This window comes from Falco cherrug, assembly GCF_023634085.1.
Source record: "Falco cherrug isolate bFalChe1 chromosome 17 unlocalized genomic scaffold, bFalChe1.pri SUPER_17_unloc_1, whole genome shotgun sequence".
In the NCBI taxonomy this organism is placed as follows: Eukaryota; Metazoa; Chordata; class Aves; order Falconiformes; family Falconidae; genus Falco; species Falco cherrug.
Window position 1 is genome coordinate 31,940 of NW_026599279.1, and position 13,560 is coordinate 45,499.

The following is a 13,560-nucleotide window of genomic DNA, read 5'->3' on the forward strand; positions in this document are numbered from 1 at the left end:
TGTACCCTGCAAGCCCCCCGGCTACACCGCGAGCTGCCCGGGGAGGAGGGAGGCATTGCACCGGGGCAGCAGGACCCGAACAGCTCTGCGGGTCACTGCCTGCGACAGGCATGCAAACCCATCATTTCAACACCAGTACCAGCCATCCCTGGTGGCTTGCTCTCGCCACAGATGGAAAGCGGGTTTTCATGGTGGATTCAAAGAAAGCTGCCCTGGGAAACCCTCCCCCACTTGGAGGTTACCGTTGTCCCCCAAACAGCTGGAAAAGCAGCAAGGAGGAAATGTGCCCCCCTCCCCCTTGGCCCAGGAGGCTGAGCCTGGCCTCTCGCACGCTGCCTGATGCTTTACCCGCAGACCCAACCAAGCCCACAGAGCCAGGCCTGGGTGAACCAGCTCCACAAATCCAGCCCACCTAGCGTGGAGCAGAACAAACCTCCTCCCAACCCTGTTTTTAAGCCCCTCACAGATCCCACCTCCAGTGAGCGGCACATCCCACCCAGCGTCCGCACAGGAGCCCTCCCTGGCTGCACCAGCCCTGCCCCCCCCTGCCAGGGCAGCGACCCAACCGCCTCCTGCCACCTGCCACGCAGCTTGTCAGCTGCAGCCTCCATCAGTTCAACGGCCTTTCCCTGCGGCTGGCCTCCGGAGATGCCCTGCAACGCGACGGAGCCCACACGCTCTGTAGCTACACAACCCTTACCGTTATATTTTTGTGCAACACCACAGCTGGTTGGGCCCCCAGCAGGTGTGAAACTCACCTCACCACAGGCAGGCTGAGGACAAACTTCACACCCCAGACTCTGTCACAAACAGCAGTCTGACACAAAGCAAACGCAGACCTAATGGGGAAAGCGTCGGGAAATCCATGCCCGTCCAGGAGCAAAGGGCCACAGGGGCCTCTTGATCTCAGAGCTCCAAAGACACGACTCTCCGTTAAATACCACCCAGAAAACAGAGGGAAAACTTGTAAAGATGATCCAGACTCATTTCTGCACAAACATCTATGCAAGCTGTCTATTTTACTGAGGGGTGCCCCAGCTAAAACTGCCCCCAGAGCCAGGCTCCTCTCGCTGCGTTGGGACGGAATATCTTGCTTTCTCTCCGAGACAGCAATATGGGAACGTTGCATGTAAAAATCAGGCCACAGGCTGCTACAGACCAGTCAATTTTCATTGGGAAATAGCCCCACAGATACTTACCATCTCTACACAGAAGGAAGCAGGGATGACAGCCTGATTGGAGAGGTGGAGAGTTTTGGACGCATCTTGTAGAACTTCAATACTGCTGGAATTTATCTCACTCAGATGCACGTAGACAACCCGTCCTTCTCCAATGCTCACTAAACAGATATTCTGCTCCAGGAAGCAGGTAGGAAAGAAAAAAGAAAAGCAGGGGAAGTTAAAAAATATGAGACAGCTCTAAGTGTCCTCCTCGACTGGGCGATAAGTACGGCTGTTGGAAGTTTTCAGTGTTGCAAGGCTGAAACAGAAGGCCTGGGGCAAGTGCAGGCTCGGGAGTGACCCCATCTGAAAGCCACAAGCTCCCGTTCTCAGGGGACAGAGAAACCCTGGGTCCCACGCTCTCCTTTCCAGACCTCCTCCACAGTTAGCTCTCCTTTCTCTGCCTTGTGCCTGCTCCCGCTCCTTCTGCCGCTCAGCCTTGCCCCAAACCTCCCTGACCGCTGCTGCTGCACAGCGACACTTGGACAGTTACTTCTCTGACATTCCCAAAAATGCACCTCTGAAAACCAGCACAAGCCAGAAGCGAAGCAGGCTCTTCAGAGCAGAGATCGTGCAAGTTATGGCCTCTGATGTGTGCTTATGTGTATTCCTGGTATGGCATGAATAACAGGCATTAATTATTCATTACATCATTCAAGTGGTGTTTTTTCTCTTGACAGTCAGAACCAAAAGCTTTCTCCTTGCAGAACTGGCACAGACTACTGGAGGAGGAACACAGATCCCTTTGCTAAACCACCTTCCCACATCATTAAAAACAACGAGAATTTGTGCACTCTTGCGGTGGATTTCACTGGTTCCAAACACCTCAACACTTCAACAGGATCTGAATGCATAGAACTCCCAACACTGACCAGACGCCGTATGATTCACTGGAGGGCACAGAGTACGATTTAACCGAAAAAGAAACCAGCTTCCATGATGTAAAACCTTTAATGATGTCTGGCTCAAGGAAGTGGTATTGACCGCTGTCAGAATCACCAGCCCAACTCAGCCAGAAGCAGCAGCATCCAGAAATGCTCATCCCTTGGCAGGGCACTGCTGCGTGCAACTAAGAGCCAAAAACGTCACCTACCAAGGCTGGGGCCTCCAAAATAAGGAACTGAAGCCATGCACGATGATGCATGTCTGGGCGATGCTGCCCAAAGCTCCCGGGAAGGAGGAGCTGCAGGGAAGAGCTGCGCCTCGCCAGCCAGCTCAGCTTCCCGGTGACAGCGGGACAGCAGCAGCAAAGGCAGGGCAGAGCCCTTTGGGGATGAGCGGAACAACATCTGGAGGATGCCCAGGAGAGCTGCCTTCTGTCAGCCTGTGTACTAACACCACGCATCCTCACCACCAAGGAGAGGGCTTCAAAAACCCCAACCCCTTCATCTACAGGGTTCTAAAAGGGACAAGGAAAATGCCATGCAACAGCGTTACAGGCAACATGGCACAGGGAAAGGCAGCAACAAGCGATGGCAGCTCTGCCACCAGTAACGCCAGCGCTGGGATTTACCAGCTCCTTCATGCAGATGACACACGCCAGACTGGAGCTGGCACGCGTTCACCTGCAAACAAAATACCCGACAACGGAGCTGTGGAGGGACTCTGCACAACCTGGATGAAAGATCTGTACCACGTTCTGCCTGAAACGGTGGTAAAGACCAGGCATCGACACTGGGCACCCCAGCCTAAGGCAAGAACGAGCTTTGAAGTTCTACTGGAACACACTGCAGCGATTCCCAAGGTCAGACTTGCAGCCGTACGGGTAGGATCTGCCACCAGCGCAGGACACGTAACAAGACAGCCAGCTCTTCTGCCAGCCCAGAAAGCTTTGGGTGCGTCAGCTACCAGGGAACTACTGGAACTGCACTGCAACCAGAAGACAGACCTATAGAAAATGCAACGCATCTAGTCCTTTCTTTAGGCACAGCTACGCTTCTCCAGCTGAAATGCTCGCCCTTTGGGCAAAACATTGACACGTTCATGTCCAAACAGAAAAGATTAAGGTAAGGTCAACTTTCAATTTATAAATTGTTAGCCCAAGCGTAAAAGCTTTTCAAGGTACCTGTAGTTCAAAATCCAGCTGACATTTAAACAACTGGTTATTCCAGTGGGGAGAAACCCTCCTCTTTCGGGGAAGCATGCCTTCTGTTTGCAAGCAACTGTTTTGTCAAACGTGAGACTTCCCTGCAAAGCCTGCATTGCCTGGCCTTGCTGTTGACTGGTTTACATGCACATCCCCAGCAGCCAGGGTTGAGATGACCAGTGGCATCCAAGGGATTTGGCATCATCGTTTCAATTCGGTTTATAAAAAGTTTATATCCCTGCAATTGTTTTCAAAATGTCAGCCTTCCTTTCTGTTACAGAAAGCTTCAGGTTCTCGGGAATCCTCTGATATCCCCTTCCGTGCTCAGAGAGAGGACAAGACATTTTAAAACAGCTGCTTCAAAAGTTAGTATCCTTTTAAATTAAAGTTTAATTAACTAAATTTGTTCTCGATTTCAGCCAGTGGAAGCCAGGACACCAGATACAACGTTCTCTTGCCTACACTTTGTTGTTGCTGCTGTATATGCCTGAATGCAAATGTCCTGTAGGAGCCTTTAGTCCAGGAATGCTTTGCCTCACCCCTTTTCAAGCTTGGTAGGGAAAAAAAAAGAAAAGAAAAAAAAGCTTGTGCTCCAGATGCAAGCAGTGTGGAGTCTCATGCGTCTTTGGCTGGGGCTTTTGGCAAAGAGATATGATGGATATTTCTCAGGCGGGATGGACCTGACTTTCAGGAAAGCTTAAATCCAGCTTTACAGAAATCATCATTTCAGCACGGTCTCTTACACCGCTCTTGCTTTAGTGGTATTCAGCGATGTCCCCGTGCGCTCCCGAACAAGAGTTCTAATGAAGCAGCGGTTGCTGCTCATCTCGTAACGCAGGAGAGCGAGAGACCCAGGAATTGCTCTGGGTTTCAGACTGGGCTTGTTATCCCGCCTCACACGTCCGTAATTAAACACCATCTCAGACACTTAGATTTCCACCTAAGAGGACACCACCCTTCTCTAGGCATTAGCTGCTACTTATGCCATGAATCCCTTCTTTCCGTGTCCGCACCAGCCACGTATTGTCACGTTCTCCTTTTCCCTGGCAGAACCCCTGTACACTTTATGCCCACCAAGATGAGTCACACAAAGGCACGCATCTCGCCTAGCACTCACCAGCGGGGATCTTTCATTCCCAAACACTGAGACACTAGCCACAGTGTCCTGCCTTCCTATCGCCTGGGCTTCCAGCATCAACGGGATCTCCACCGAGCTGTGAGGCTGGATAATCCCACACGGCACAGGGCTGGAGTACCACACAGCAGCATCCTCCTTGTGCTCCTATAAGGGACAGAATCAAAGACAACTTCAGAGTGTCCTCTGAGGAAACTTCAAGCTCCTTAACATCTACCACAACGGCAATTCACCCACATTTTTAAAAATCCCTAAGAGAAAGCAGAAAGGCACAACACAAGGAGCAAGATTTGTATGGGCCTAATTAGCATCCTCACAGGGTCCAAAAGCTGCTGCACTCGCAAACGCCCACTCCGGTGCTGGCGGCCTCCTTGCAGCAGCTTTTCACAACCCTCCAAGTTCTCCTGCATGAAAGCACCCCAAAGACTAGAACCGAAACTGCTTTCTGAAGAGTTCAAACCGCTCCTGAAGTTCATATTCAGGTAGCTTCCCGTTCTCTCCAAAACTTTAGGTTTGAATATAAAACAGCAAGGTCTTATCCAAACCCCGTTTTTTTCCTAACAAACCCCTCGATAACGACGTTTGAGGGCAGGAGGCGAACACGACGCCAAGCCTGAGGAAGGACTCCATAGCAGCCTGGAAGATCGCTGTCGTTCACAAGGGTCAGCATCCACTCGCAAGGGAACTTCAGAAAGCACCGTCCAAATGTCAGAACAGGGCTGAGCACGGGCAGTGGAGGAACGACACATCCGGGTGAAGAGATGACCAAAGGGAATTAGAGACACTGAGAGAATGTAGAAGTTGTTTACTCCCCAAACAGCATGAAACAGACACAAGGCATTTGTCTCTGCCAGATAGACATTTCCTACCTCTACGGCAATCGATCACCTCTAACTTCTTCTTACTCAACAGCCTCTTGTAAAGGAGGGGCAGCCCCAGACTCCCGTGGCAGAGGCTGCCCAGTGCCCTGCCCCAGTGCTCTCTCATCAAGCTTTGCCCCTCCCTTGCCCCAGGAGGCCGGCAAGGACCCTCCCACAGTCCCAGCAAGGCACGAGCTCTGCGGGAGCCTTCCCGCTGAGGACCAGCGCTCCCCAAAGCTCAAGGAAAACAAGACTCCCGCATCTCAGTAAAAGCAACTCCCTCCTCTCCCGTACCGCTCTCGCCCTGCCTGAAACCTCAGCCGCTTGCCCCCGCGATGGAGGGCACCAGCACCGCCTGCCTCTCGCAGTGGGTGACCAGCCTCTCCCAGCTCCTGCAGCTGCCTGGGTCCTCCACACACCAGCCCACACACTGACTCTTCCCATTCCCACTCGTTTTACAAAATTGCAGCCCAGGCACCCAGTGGGTGACTCTGCCGGGGAGAGGGAACAGCACCAGCGAACTGCGTCCCTCTCGTCATTAAACTGGCACCCGCTGCGGCGCAACGGCATTGAACGACGCTGCAGCTTTTGGCTTAAGTCTGGGAACGTTCATGCTCAAGAGAACCAGAGAAACCTGAGCTCACCTGCCACACCAAGGACTAGTTTCCCCTCACCACTCCTGCCGTAAGCCCCTTTCCCATTTGCACACGCCTTCATTAACTGAGCCAGACCCCAGCTTTCAGCAGGCTGCTCGCCGCCTTCCAAACAAATGCTGCATTTTGGGCCAACCCAGCACGAGCCCACCGCTTGCAGGGAGAAGCAGGGGCAGTCCTTTGGAGATTCATTACTCCTCAAGTCCCAGACAACAGGCCAATAGTGAATATAATCACTGCTCCCTTAAAAAAATATAAAATAAAAAAAAGACAGAGGCATGGCCCTGAGCACTGAGCACAGGTGCCTCTCAACATGGGCTGCTTTCAAAGCACGGCTGTGCTCACAGCGAGCTGGGCAGAACTAGCTCGTTAAGCAACATTTCTCATTTGGAGCTGAAGCCAGGACACCCCACGCCAGGCAGCGTGCTGGGCATGGGTACGCGGGGAAAGGTGGCCAGCTGCAAGGAAAGCGCCGGTACCTGGCTGTGAGAGGCACGCCAACACCTCCTGGCCAACACCATCCACGCCCACCACCAGCGCCAGCTCGTATCGCCCCACCGTGTTGGAACACAGGGTGACCTGGTAGAGGAGAAGAGCGTCAGATACTTAATCACTGCCAGAAGCCATCAGCCACGCATGGTGTCCTCTGGCTCTCACCCACGGTCAGGAAAGGGAGCGATATTTTGCCTTAGTTCTCCTGCTGGTCCACGTGTAGACCACTGTCTTTCCGAGTAACAAAACTCTTCTGGCGATATCCGATTTATTAAGTACGCCTTGCATACCAGGGCATATGTAAGCTAAATTAAAGCACAATTCATGTTCTACTTGCCACTGGGACCAATTTTTACTCTCGACTACAACAGCATAAATCCAGAGGAAATCTGTTGACTTTCACAGAATGAGTCCAGCTTTACAGTGGGAAGCCGAGGGCAAAACGTGGCCCAGCAGCAGCTGTGCAGCTCATGGCTGCTGGAGCTTTTCCAGTCCTCGTTGCAGTGGATGCAACCATTCTGCTCCACACGAGAGGAAAGATAAGACCGGGAAGAATAGCAAACTGCTTTATGCAATGACATCTTTCTTTTAACAGTCACCTTCTGTCCCCATCCTTCCTCGGCCCACTTTAAATCAAATTGCTCTAAGCAGCTCGGACACGCACGCACGGCTTCTGTGCTTGACCGTAGGGTACATGATCCTTGGCTTACAACTTTGGAAACAAAACGGTGCTCCGCCCCAGAGTACCCCAGCTCACAAAAACCTAACACGAACACCGATCTCTTACTTGCGTTATGCCCAAAGCCAGCAGCACTACAGCTCTCCTGCGCACCAGTGAAGCTTCAGCTCCACCTGCTGAAGCACGTATGGCCGGGCTCGTGCCATACCTGGATACCCAGGGCTCCTTGGGAGCGGACGGTCCCCTTGCAGGGCATTATGGTGAATTCAGTTGGCTTGATGTGATGTTGGGCTCCCTTTCTCCAGGACGGGCAAGTGTTGTCTGATATCTGAGCAAAACTGGTGACGCTGCGCTGTCCTGAGCCTTCGCCAGGGATGCGAAGGTTGAAAGTCATGGGAACCAAGGAGGTGTTAGTGAGGCGACACGGCAGGGTGCGAGGAAAGCCTGGGAAGGTGAGACAAATATCAGTTAAGTCCCCGGCTATCCCGTGATTCCTGGTGTGACTCTCCTGTTAGGATAGACCGGTGCTTGTTGTTTATCTCTTTTCAGTGTGAATGAGAGGTAATGGAGAAGCTCAGGGAGGAGTGAGTTGTGACTGAAGTTGCTTTTTCCATGGATGGCACAGCTTGCTTCCTTGGCAATGGGCAGTGCCGTTGGTGCTGAAGAGCTGTCTCTACCTGTGAGGAGCTCTCTCACCTGCCCCCAAACCAGCCCCAACTCTTTCTCACTGATCAGTGTGCACCCAGACAGAGCATTTATTCTGAAAATTCAGTCTGTAAAATCCCCCATTAACTCCATGAACATTCCCCCAGTTTTCAATATATGAAAGTAGGGCATTGTCATGTAAGGAAAAGAAAGGATGAGACCGGGCACTACAACATGATGCATTGCACTCTAATGCAGTTTCTCTAGGCAGGACCCTTAAGGCATCTCCTGTTTCTGGGCAACCAGACTGAGCACATGACAACTCGGCCCACCTCACTGCAGGCAAACCTGATGCTTCCTTAGAAATGAGCAGGAACTGTGTCTCACCTTACCTAACAAACGGGGACATCACATCCACACTGCCTTTGATTACTGCCCACAAAGCCTGACATCACTTCAGCTCTGACACTTGCTTTCCACAACAGAAAACCAGTGGTACAACCACACTGGGTGAGGGGGTGGCTGTTCTGCAGAGGCAGGACACCAGCCCGCAGCTTGGTCTGGAGCGGACACCAGCTCTGCCAGAAGACACCTCCCATGCCCTGCTTACCAAGTGCTATTTGAATAAAGACAGGGAGGAAAACCACCTGCAGACACAGCAGATAGTTCCTCTGTGCCCAGCAGCAGTGACCATTGCCCACCGCCAGCAATTACTCCGGCAGGGAGGCGGGGGTGGGGCACAGAAAGGACATGCACCGACTGACCCACTGCACAGCCCCAAATGGGACCGAAGTCACCAGATGCAGACAACAGCCAGCAGCACAGTGACAAGAAGCAAAAATACAATAGCTGCCTTCAGCTGAAAAGGCCTTGTTAATGAAATCAGATTAAAGTAGGATGAACCTCCTATTACACAACCGCATTTCTGCCGGTGCGTTTCTTGTGGGTCTATTTATTCAAAAGGAAGCAGAGAAGTGGCCGAGTGGTGATGCAGGGAGAGGGGGAAGTGGCTCAGGGAAAGTATTGAGATTTCCTAGAAAGTCCACGAACCGCATGAAACCACAGAGGCATCCTGGGCACAGAATGATCATGGCCCTTCAATCAATCCCCAACTGATTTCACATGTAAACTTTAGATCATCTCAGTACAAAGCCTTTTCTCTGAGACTCGAGATGGAGAATCAGAATCTGCATTTCAGTGGAGATGCTCTGGGTGCTCAGCCACCGGCTCCGTCAGTGGAGCAGTGCTTCGGCTGGGGAAGGAGAAGGAGCCCACATCTCTGGAGACATCACTGCCCAAACCAATGCCGAGCTACTGCCTGGGCTTATTACCGGGCAGGTGATAACGAGGAGCCCTCACAGCACAAATTAACAGCTCACACTAAAGGTCAAGTGGGTAAGTGGTGTCCTCGCCTTGCAACAGGAACGTTCACCCTGAGCAGCCACAGGCTAGCGTGTGGCTCCAACTCCCTTCTCCTGCAGCCCCATCCCCTGGGCCCTTCTGGGACAAGGGCTTTCACCATCATTCTGCCGCCAAGGATTGGGAGGTTGGGGCTGAGCAGGCTCTGAGGGCACCAGGAAAATCCTGACTTTCTATTCCTTTGGTCCTGTTTGATCTCACGGCAGCAAAATACCACCTGAGCAAGCGGCAGCCCTGGTTCTAACACCCTGAAGGCTGCTGTGGAGGAACACAAGTGACAGACGCTCCCAAAGCGCTTCATTTCAGTAAGGCACAGACCTCCCCACCAGCGGTCCAAGCCCAGGGCACACTCACCAAAGGAGACGTCGCCGAATGGAGGGAAGGTACATGGAAAGGGAAAGTCGGTCCGATGACACAGCCCCTGTAAGGACAAAGGCAGAGGAGGAACTGGCTTGGTTAAAAAGAACTGCAAAGTGTTCGGCTTTCGTTACCACCGGGACGGATAGAAGCTGGTCTCAGCAGCACGGTGGGTTTCAAATCAACCCGTCACCCCTGCGCTCGGCACAGCATCCCTGTGCACAGGAGGCAGCCAAAGCAACGTGGTCAGCAGGTGGCAGCTGCTGAGGTGGCTCAGGGCACCAGGGCAGGCAGGGTACACCCCCAGGTTGCTGCTGGCCCAGTGAAGGACCCTGAACAAGTGATGGCTCTGTGCCTCAGTTTCCCCATCTGTCATGTGACGGGCAGAGCTGTCCATGCAGAAGCAGGTTCATTGTAACTAGCCCTCTCAGCCACAGGTTCCCTGCTTTGGTATCTCTTTGCTGGAACTGGCCTTTCCATGGCCTATATGGACATCTTCCTCAGACCTTATTCCACACTACCATTATGCGTGCAGGATTTTGAGGCACGAATCCACAGGAGCCCCAGACATCTACTGAGAAACGCAGCACAAGCTCTACACAGTGGATGGCGGAATCTTGGTGGAAAGTATCAGCTTGTCACCAGTGCACCGGCTGACACATCCAAGAGCAAGACTATTTGCACCACCAAACATGAGTGTCCTGAAGCCACCACACCAGCCCGCCCATCCCTAAATTCAGAGAGGTTCCAAACTCCCAAACTCACCAACATCCACTGAAATCAGCACTTGAAGCTGCACAACATTCATTAATTTCATGGTTGATGCCAATCAATGCCAGCTCTGCCTCTTGGTGAAAAAAACAAATACAGATCAAGGAGCACAGTGACCCGTGCCTCCTAGTTTTATTCACAGGACTGCCACCGGGTCTCTCGTACACATGAACAGACCCCAGCCTCCCGCAGGAGGGACCTGCACTCACCCGTGGTGTCCCAGTTCCAGCATCCCTTTCTAAAGAGCAAAAGAACAAGCGTTCAGGACCTCGTCAGGTCTGTTTCCAAGCAAAGAGTGATCACCTATGGTTTGGGCATCTTCTGACTGCACAATCAAAAAGCACTCAAAATCTGACTTTCAGGAGTTTCAATCCCATGCTAATTCTCGATTCCTGGAGCTGAATCCGTTCCTGAGAACAAGTTAGGTAGCAAATCCCTTCTGGCAATGAGGTTCCCTCTCCAAGGACCTCACGTAATCAGACTTAACCTGCCAAGCCCCAGCATCCTACTCTGGATGGAGCAAAGGGAGCAGACATGCTTTCCGTAATAGCACTTGCCAAAAGACAATAGAAAACTGCCTCCAAACCAGCCACAACTGGGTCTCACACTGGGAAACTGCCAAGGGTGAGCCTTGCAGCGAGGGGGGAAATAACTGCCGTTTCTGCTGAGCACACAGGAGCTGTGCTCAAGGAAGTCAGACCTGAAGGACTGCCCAGAGGGCTCGGCCAAGCAGCCAGCCCAGAGCCCTGTGCGCTACAGCCGGTAACAGCGCAGCTTGCAAGAGAACGGGGGAAGAGGGCAGTCTTTATGGCAACAGCCACATCTTCCAATAGTGCTTCTGAAGGGAGATCGGGGTCCTCGCAGAGCAGGAAGGAGCACAAGGTAGGAGAGGAACCACCTGCACTCCCACCGCTGTTCCTTCCCCTGCAGCCCCGTGTCCCACCAGCCAGCTCATCTCCACTCAAAAGAACTGGGAGTTTTTCCCTCCCTGGAGAACTAAATCCAGTGCACAACCCCCCTGAAGAGGGAGGCTCGGCTTGCCCCGGTGGGTGGGCATCTCAAAAGCATTTGAAACAAACAGCTTGAGTTGTGGGGCTGGAGAATGAGAGATAAGGGCTGGACAGGGGTCCTTGGAACAAAGGCAAGACAGAAAGCAAGGAGGCAGATGCCATCTCGAGGAGAGGAGTCTGCAGTGGGAATTACTGTGGAGGCACCCCCCAGGCTCCTGTAACCCTCCTCACCTGACGGTCAAGGTCACGGGCTCAGGGGACCCATCCACACTGAACCGGAATCCTTCTGTGAACTGCCCCAGGGCGGTGGAACTGAAGGAGATCTGGATGACTTGGAGGACATCTGGTAAAACGATGCCCTCCTGGGGGAGAAAGGAGAAGCAGGAGCCCAGAGCGGTCGCCGGAAGGACCAACTTGGAGGGGGCATCAATGACTCCTTTGTTAAACAGGATCACCTGCAGCAGCAAGAAAGCAAAATGGAAATACATGAGGAATCTTCTTTCCTTACAGAAGGCTGATTTGTTTTCTAATTAAACTTCTACAAAAGGCAGAAGATGCTGTGTGCTGCTGCTTGGCTGAAGCCAAAGAAAACACAACAGGACAGTTTCTGCCTTTGGGTTTTTGCATGCAAAAAACCCCAGTGATAACTTCACATAAACAAAGTCACTCTGGGTTTATTCCACTGACACAGAGCAGTCCGCTTGGACTTGCAGGGCTGAGGATGTGCTCAGCATCACCAAGGCGATGCAGACCTGCCCCAAAGAGCAGCAAAGGGCGGTCGCAGCATTACAGCGAATCGTCACCTAACTGCTCCCGCTCCAGATGAGCCCAGTCCTGCCAAGGGCAAAACACATTCAGCTCCCGTTACAGCCAGCAAGTTTACTGGATGTAGAAAATACCTTGGGACAGCCCCATAACCAGCTTCAGCAGCACTCCCCGACTCTGCTAGGGTACGTCAGTGAGGCGCATTTTGTTCTTTTCTTTGATCTGAGAGTCTCTTTGTCTTTGCTCAACCAGACATGTCAAGAAAGGATGAGAGTGAGGGGCATAGCAGCTCCACCTGCTCTAAAGAATCTCTTTCATAAATATTCACAGCCATCATCTACTAATTTACCATTATTTACTGTTCCAACAAGCTACACAATCCTGCAGCATTTGCTGAGATTCAGCAAGAAATGCCCACACCTGCCTGTGAGTATCAGCACACTGGTGGTCACCAAACCTACCCAAAGCAAAGCTCTACAGTTTCCGAAGGCTGCAGGTGAAATCCGGCCATTTCTGTGGACTTATCTACCTGCTTGGCAGTTATTTTCCCTAAGTTTTGTCCTCGCAAAACCTGTCAGAAAAACTGAGACAGAAGCAGAGGTACAGCCCTTATTTTTTTAATTTTGCAGCTGCTGTTGAAAACATTCCTGTATTCAAATTCTGCACTGGTAACTTGGAAACTACTCATATGTTTTACACCTTAATTACAAATTGCACTTAGGGATCCTACACTGAAGTTTACCTCCAGTCTGGCTACTTAATACAGCACTTGGAGTATCATCTACTTATTCACATTTTCTCCAGTAATGAAACCAACACATTGATATATATAGAATCAATAAAGAATCAGCATTAAAAAATGCATACATACAGTGCACAATATTTTGGCAAGAAAACACCTTAACGTGTCCTTCCCTGCAACAGTCAAGCTTTTGAAAGTGTCTGGCACCATGTACTGCCTCATTTTCTACCGCCTCCAGTTGCTGTATCTTGGGGGTTTTTTTGGTTGGTTTTTTTTTGAGAAAACTTGCCACCATCGGCGGGGGGAGGCAAATACCCAGAAAGCTCCTTTGCTTCATTTCCAGAACTGCCCTGCTCTGTTCATAGAGCCAGAGGGGCACCAGGTCTGAAGGGTGGCAGGAGGCTGCTCAGCAGGGACAGCGCTCCCGGTGCCTGCGCGGGCAGCTCTGCGCGGGGAGGCTGCCCGGCTTCCCTCCGGCGCCAGGAGCCAGCAAGTTGCGCTTCACTGAAAGGTGTTTGCAACGGACTCGAGTCGGAACACAACACCTTTGTTCCAGCTGCTTTTTAACCGCCAGGGTACCAGGGCGCAGTGCATCTAGGGCTGAAACAAAAGCCTCTGGATCCTGACCTTTTTGACCCGGTGTTGCTATCATGTGTCAAGGGCTGGATTTTCTGCATGAAGCCTCCCAGCTGGTCTCAAAGGGAGGTTGCCAAAACGCAGGGATCG

At 52.0% G+C, this 13,560-nt stretch overlaps 1 pseudogene; it reads right to left on the minus strand.

Moving 5' to 3' along the window:
- Positions 1 to 4,654: 4,654 nt before the first annotated feature.
- Positions 4,655 to 13,560, minus strand: part of LOC129734811 (hydrocephalus-inducing protein homolog) — a 54,281-nt pseudogene continuing 45,375 nt past the window's right edge.